Below are 7,792 nucleotides of genomic sequence, written 5' to 3'. Positions count from 1 at the left end.
TCAGATCCTTAATATTCTTCACAGCTTTCTTTTTGAGGGTTTTTTCTTTTTTGTTATTTATACTTTCTTTTTTTTTTAATTTTTCAGGTTTTAATTTATTTTTTTTTTAAAGATTTTCTTTCTTTATTTGGCAGAGAGAGACACGGTGAGAGGGGGAACACAAACGGGGCGGGGGGCGGGGAGAGGGAGAGGGAGAAACAGGCTTCCTGCTGAGCGGAGAGCCCAGCGAGGGGCTCGATCCCAGCACCCTAGGATCATGACCTGAGCCAAAGGCAGACACTTAACAACTGAGCCACCAAGGTGCCCCTATATTTGAGGTTTTAAATCTAGACTTTAGGAGCAGATGTAACCTAATGACAAATTATAACAAAAGACCAATTACACAAAGAAAATGAAGAAATGGCTGGGCAAATTGCCCACAGTGTGTATGTATAGTGAGTAGGGGGCAGGTTCAGTATTTCCTTACAAAAAAATTTTTAAAGCAACCAACAAATATTTATTAGATTCCTACTATGTGTAAAACATGGAAAATTATGGTAAAAGCAAGTTCATTTAGTGGAATAGCTTCCCGGTAGCTTCCCACCTGGTTGAAGTTACAATAGATACACACACAAAATAAATTCCTCATGTGTGAATGAATGGTCAACAAGGAAAAAAGGAGATCACCATGGAAGCTGATTCGTAGATTGTCCCTTAAAGAAAAGACAAGATTTGACAAAACAGCAGCTAGAAGCAAAGGGGAGGGAATTCTAGGCAAGAATTGGCCTGACACTAAGGGTCTAAAGTTGGATAGACCGGTGAGAGCAGAGGGCACATGGATTCATCAAATCCGGTTTCTACATGCTGTATAAAGAATTTATGTAATACAAAAAAAAAAAAAAAAAGAAGAAGATTTATGTATACAGTGTAGGAGAATGTCTAACACAATGGAGAGTCTCATGAATCAATGTGACCATAATATTAAAAGAAAGTGACCCCTCAACTTCCAACCACCCAAAATGGTACGTGACTATCTGGGAGAAAATGTTTGCAACAAAGGATTAATATCCACTGTCATAAAAGAGGTGTTGAAAAATCTGTAAGGCAAAGAGAACCCAAAGGAAAATTAGGCGAGCATGGTAAATAGCAATTTACAGAAGAAGATATACCAATGGCTGACAAACGTATGAAGAGAGTCTCCACCTCAATACTTTGGAGATAATCAAAACAGCAATGGAGGGGCGCCTGAGTGGCTCAGTGGGTTAAAGCCTCTGCCTTTGGCTCAAATAATGATCCTAGGGTCCTGTAATCGAGCCCCGCATCGGGCTCTCTGCTCAGTAGAGAGCCTGCTTCCTCCTATTGCTCTGCCTGCCTCTCTGCCTACTTGTGATCTCTGTCTGTCAAATAAATAAATAAATAAATCTTAAAAAACAAACAAACAAACAAAAGACCCAGCAATGGAATACCATCTTTGCTCAACCAATGTACAAAAATGATTCAGTGAGACGAGGGAAACTGGAAGTCTCATAATGTTAGTAAAAATATAACTTTGTATGATTTTGTATGTTTATCTGTACAGAGGGCACTCTAGAGTATCTAATGAAAAGGTACAATTTTCATATGCTTTGAAATTCCGCTTTTAGGAATTTATTCCTCAGAATCGCTTAAAAGCACAAAGATAGATAAACACATCACAATGTTTATTGAAGCATTATTTGTAATGAGAAAAAATTCTCCACCATCTAAATATTAAACAATAAGCACCATAATGATTAAGTAAATTCTAGTATATTCACATCATGGAATCCTATCCAGCAATTTTAACAAACCAAGTAACTATATCTGTAGTGACATGAAAAGATTTCTAAAGGCAGAACAATTTTTAAAAATGTCTGTGGTTCATGCTATTTCATGGCGCCATTTACATAAATAATTTATATGAAATATACGTTATCTAAAATGTCTAACATGGGGTGCCTAGGTGGCTCAGTTGGTTAAGGATCAGATTCTTGATCTCGGCTCAGGTTCTGATCTCAGGGTCATATGTTCAAGCCCGACACTGGGCTCCATGCTGAGTGTGGAGACTACCTAAAAATTAAAAAATTAAAAAAAAAAAAATGGCTCACACAAAATTATCAGTAGTTTTCCTCTGGGGAGAGGCAAGAGATTGGGGGTTATGGATGGCAGGGAGGGAGGCTGCTACCCATGTCCTGACAGCAATTAAGCCATCAGTATTACTGTCTTGGAATGGACATTATTGACAATTCCATGAATAAAGTAGCCTACCTTCATGAATATCTTACTACTAGGGAAATAAGCCTGGATTCATGGAATTTATTGGCCCAAAAAGAACCACAGGATTTATCTATCTCAAAAAAAAACAAACAAAAAAGCAACTTTTAAGGACCTGGATGGCTTAATCAGTGAAGGGTCTGCTTTAGGCTCAGGTCATGATCCTAAGGTCCTGGGACAGAGTTCCACATCTGGCTCCCTGCTCCGTGGGGGGGCTGCCCTCCTCCCACTTGTTCTCCTGTTCTCTCTCTCTCTCTCTCCTCTCATGCACACTCTTTCTCTCAAATAAATAAATAAATAAAATCTTTTTTTAAAAAAAAGTCTTTCAATTTAGAAGAAATGAAAAATTCATTGTTAAATAAACATTTACTGAGTGACACGAATTCTGCTAATGAGCACTAGGAATCAAAAGGGGACCAAAAGCATTACTAAATGTTAAGCATAAAATACTATAAAAACCCAGAAGATAAAAGTATTACCTGTGCCAGCTAATCAAGGAAGGCTTCCTAGAGGAAAAGACCTATGAGAAGGGCCCTGAAGAATTTGAAGTCAGTTTTTTGATGCAAGTCCAGTAGTAATCTTCCACTGCATGACCCTCAGGTTTCTATGCTAGGAACATAGAAAGTAAGAAGTAATTAAAACTAATTTCGTATTTCTAAAGGGAAGTCATTCATAAAAAGAGAGGCCTTGTGTCTACCCAATTAAAAATACGTATTTGAGGGATACCTGGGTGTCTCAGTCAGTTGGGCCGCTGCCTTCGGCTCAGGTCATGATCCCAGGGTCCTGGAGACTGAGCCCTGCATCCTGCTCCTTGCTCAGCAGGGAGCGTGCTTCTCTCCACCTCTGCCTGCCGCTCTGCCTTCTTGCAAATAAATAAATAAATAAAATCTTTTTAAAAAAATGGTATTTGAGTGGCCCCTGGCTGGCTCAGTTGGAAGAGCACGGGACTCTTGATCTTGGGGTCTTGAATTGGGTTGGGTGTAGTAATTACTTTTAAAAAAATCTAAAAAAAAAGAGGGAAAAAAAGCCTATATCTATGTCTGCCTATTTGTATGAAAGTCTAAGTGTAGTTTCTCAATATAACATATGTAAATATATATATATGTATATACATGCAAAATATATATACAAGTATATACTGCAAGATACAATGCTATCTGGAAGTAGCTCCTGAAAAGATGTCAACAGAATCATCAGTACTATGCTTGCTAAGAGTCTTTTGCTAAGTCAGTTTAGGGGATCTAATCCTTCCAATTTTCCTGCCTAATTATTTTAGGCTGATAACATCCCTGGAAAATCTCTCTCTCTCTCTCATTACAGGTACCTGTTTATGTATAATGACTTTTGCCCCCACAGAGCATCCTGTTATGCTTTTCCTTGTTTATTATTTACTATTTATATTTACATTATTTACTATTTATGTTGTTTATTATTTGCTATTTATTTGGTGAGCTGGTCAAATGTGTTTAATTGTATGCCTCTAGTACTATGCCATCATTGGAATTACTGGGTGACTTTTGGGGATATTTATGAAAAGTAAGTAGGGAAGCACTGTGTTAGCTGTGTGACATTCGATCTACATAGTCTGTCCCGACATGTCCTCAAGCACATACGTGGCACTCTTATGGGACACAAGCTGCAGCCCCAGACGTTTAACTAAGGAGGCAAGCCGCCTCTCAGGAGTTCATGTTTTGCAAAGAAACAGCCATAATACATTTTTATGATAGCTTGGTAAATCTCTTAAAGAAAAGGGAGAGGTTTATGGCAGAAACGGTGATAAAGCTTTAATGACATGTGTGTGGTTAACTCTTTTCAGCCATTCAAGTTAACTTCTACCTATATTTATGGGCTCGATTGCATAACCTGTGAAGTTTGCAGGAAGTACCCGGAAGATAAGGTTACATAGACCAGTTATTTAAGTTTGAAAGCAAACCACAGCTCCTGCTGGGAAACTAGTTTATAGACAATTTTGTAACACAAGTGAATACGTCATTCATTTTCTTTTAATTTTTTCCTTATCTTATAGTTAACAGTAGGTGATTAATCATTGTTTGAATGGGCAGCATCGTGAGTTAACCCAAGAACGCAGCTTCAGGGATTGATTAGCTGAAAAGTCAGCAAATTATATTATAAAAATGAAGATAAACATTTGATGAGTTTCAAACCACCCCAAGCAAAGGGATGATTTGCTCTTATCATGATGTCCTACTAGACAATGGTTTCCTTCATGAGCTGCATTCAGTAATGAGACCCATTTCTACTGACAAATATGACTTGATCAATAGACCTTGCATTTGCCACAAGAAATGACCTTTCATGGTTAATGTATAACTGATTATTGTTCTTCCTCTGTAGTAGCCTACATTTTACAGTACAGAGGTAGGCTGTGTACGCTAAGCACGGTAAAACACTAAAACATGTCAAATGCTAGTAGTACACCTTCCTAGTGGGATTATGTGTGGCACTGTATGACGCCGGTGTAAATTTGTGCTCTGCTCACCTAGCATTTCAGTCCTTGCTGAATGCAATCCAACTTTCGCCATAATATTTAGACACTTAGAAAAATCAAGGATGTTCTTCTTACACATTAGGGTGGGGGGTGGGGAGAGACCTCTAATGGTGACAACAGAGGTGTTGAATGATAATGTGTATAGGAAAGAAACTACTCCATTCTAATGAAAGCAAATTACCCTGAAATCTTTGTTGTGGAAAATTAAAACTAATGACCTGTTCGCGTTGTAATGCAGAATCGCCTATAACCGAATTTCCCAGTGTGAGATGCAGTTTATTTTCAAACGTAAATAACTTGTCCATTCAATAATTTGCTTTTCCCCATTACTGTGAGAGAGCCATTTACAACAGCCACCTTCCTATTCCATTAATTGTCAACGCCAATCCCAAGGAGTTCCATTCTTTTCCCTCTGATAATTTTAATAGATGAAACGATTTGGAAAAAAAATGCGTTCCTGTTTCTGAGGCTCTACCTTTGAAATAGATGTAAATAAAATGTGCCACCTTATTAAGTTTGAAATGGCCTGGTACCTGTTTTTCCTTGACCTTGTAGGGGTTTTCAGTGACAAGTGAATTAACCAGGAGAGGGAGGTTCCTTGAGGGGGGCCAGTAACACTCTATTGTGTGGGCTTGCACCTAGCAAAGCATTTAGATTAGGCTGCGGAGGGAACAAAGCGAGGTATACCCTCTCCAGCTTCGGGTAAACAAGATTATTGTCCCCCATCCCTGCTGCTTGGAATGAATGCAATGCTGCAAAGCTAATTGCTGCCATAATTAGGAAACACACACACACACACAACTTGGAATGTGCTAATTCAATATGGCTTAGACCTCAGAGATAGTCCTCCTGTATACCGCTGTGATTGGCCCTATTCATAGTTTTTAAATGGTAAGTTTAAATGTTATCACGATCCAAAAAATCTTCCAAGTGGGAAGGAGTCTCTGGCAGCAGGTGTTCAGTGCTTCATGGTCTCGAGCAGTCCAGCCAGGTGAGGAGAAAATCCCATTTGGGAGCATAATACGATGTAAGATCACAAGCACAAATCGGTGGAAAGGTTCTCTTCTTAGACCAGGCCTTGCTTGGCACACAGGCTTTGCCTCACACCATTTCATCAAATACGCAACTTTCAAACCACCTCCCCATAAGGAGATTTCATTTTGCTGTTAGGAAATCCTTCCTCCCATCTAGCTAAATCGCCTGATCTGCATTGTAGCAATCCCATTTCTTCACATCTTCAGCAACATCTAACATTCTATATTAACATGTGTTTTCGTCCAACAACAACAGAATTAAAATGGAACAACTTAAAAAAAAAAAAAGTATTTCCTTCTCTCCATAATGCACTCCTATACTCCTATACTGTGATGGGAATCATTTATTTGGTCTCAAATGAAAATGAAACATTTTAGGACTCAAACATTAAGTGGTGGATTCCCGTGGGGGTACGTCTTAAATGTAAAGACTGGAGAGGACAGACTTCTGAGCTCCCAGCAAAATTGTGATGAACAGGTTAGCCGGTACATCTCAGTCAAGGCTTTACCTTCTGTTGCGTGCTTTATAGGAAAAAGAGGACATTTTAAAGATTTAGATCTTGCTCTTCAATAAGGTAACTATTTGACCGATGTGCACATTAATCAAAACAGTAATAATTATAGCTTTTTACTGCTTGGCCTAGAAGAATTTTTCTACTGTAATTAGATTTGAAGGGGAACTAGAGCAGACCGTCAGTAAAATGCTGTCACAAATTCCCTCCAAAACTGATTGCCTGTAATTAAGGTGCATTTACAGATCTGATATTCCTTAAAAGAAGCATTAACATTACAAAGACCAATTATTCATGGTCAAACAAAGGAGATTCAGATTCTCTGATCAAAGCAGTAATCTCTTTTACAATTGTTATTTTTGAAGTATCTTCAAACAGAACAAACACACATCGACTGTGTAAACAGGGATAGCTGTGGGCTAATCTGCTGTTTCCAGGATCCCATGGTTTTCCCACAAGGCTCAAATTTGGTTGGTATATACCCCACTTTCCATGCTGAGGAACAGTAACTTTTTACGAGGGAAAATTCCAAATATCGTTTTGAGGACTGAAACCGTCATAGCGTCAAGGTCATCGGACATTGTTAATGTCACCTTGTTCATTTTTCAAAGTTGCTTGCTTGCAGCACGTCAACAAGCTCGTTAAATGATCAAAGCAGAGAAACAAAGACACTCATGGAGTGCAAGAGAACTGACTTCAGTGTGAGAAATCTGAATTTGCGTTTGGCTCCTTCTCTTGCTGTATGGCACTGGAGCCAATTCTCTTAACCATTCAGACCTTTCTCTGTAAACGAAAAAGACGGATCCCAGCACAAGTCTAACCTTGTTGGTTGTGAAGGCCAAATGGTCCCTCAGGCAGGAGGAAGCTTTCGGTAAACCTTAAAGCACTTCCAAAGACAAGCATGTTACTTGAAATAAGAATATATGTTTTGGGGCAGCTGGGTGGCTCAGTTGGTTAAGCAACTGCCTTCACAGCTCAGGTTATGATTCTGGAGTCCCAGGGCTCCCTGCTCAGCAGGGAATCTGCTTCTTCCTCTGACCTTCCCCCCTCTCATGCTCTTTCTCATTCTCTCTCAAATAAATAAATCTTATATATATACACATATATATATGTTTTGAAATCTCGTTGTATTTTTGGATAGACATCCTTGGAGACCCAAAGAGTAAAAATTTAAAAAAGACAAAAACAAAAAAAACCCTAACACGACACTTTAAGCTAAATGTGCTTCATGAAACTTTAGCTCTGTGGTTCAAGAGAGTTAGAGGGAGTTCTTTTCTAAAGGGTTCCTTAGAACCCTTGGAATCTTGGACAGAATCTCAGTAGTACGAGACACAAGACGTCTGTCAAACATTTGACAGAACTGCTTTCTCCTCGGGCTGTGGAGGGAAGAGTGCTCCTTTGAAAACACTTTGGGAATTATTGCCTTCTGGTGTGCTGCTGATTTAGTTGGGTGGGGAGTGCTTAGA

Source organism: Neovison vison, chromosome 5, assembly GCF_020171115.1.
Source record: "Neovison vison isolate M4711 chromosome 5, ASM_NN_V1, whole genome shotgun sequence".
Classification (NCBI taxonomy): Eukaryota; Metazoa; Chordata; class Mammalia; order Carnivora; family Mustelidae; genus Neogale; species Neogale vison.
The sequence above is the reverse complement of the archived record's forward strand: the minus strand, read 5'-3'. Positions refer to the sequence as shown.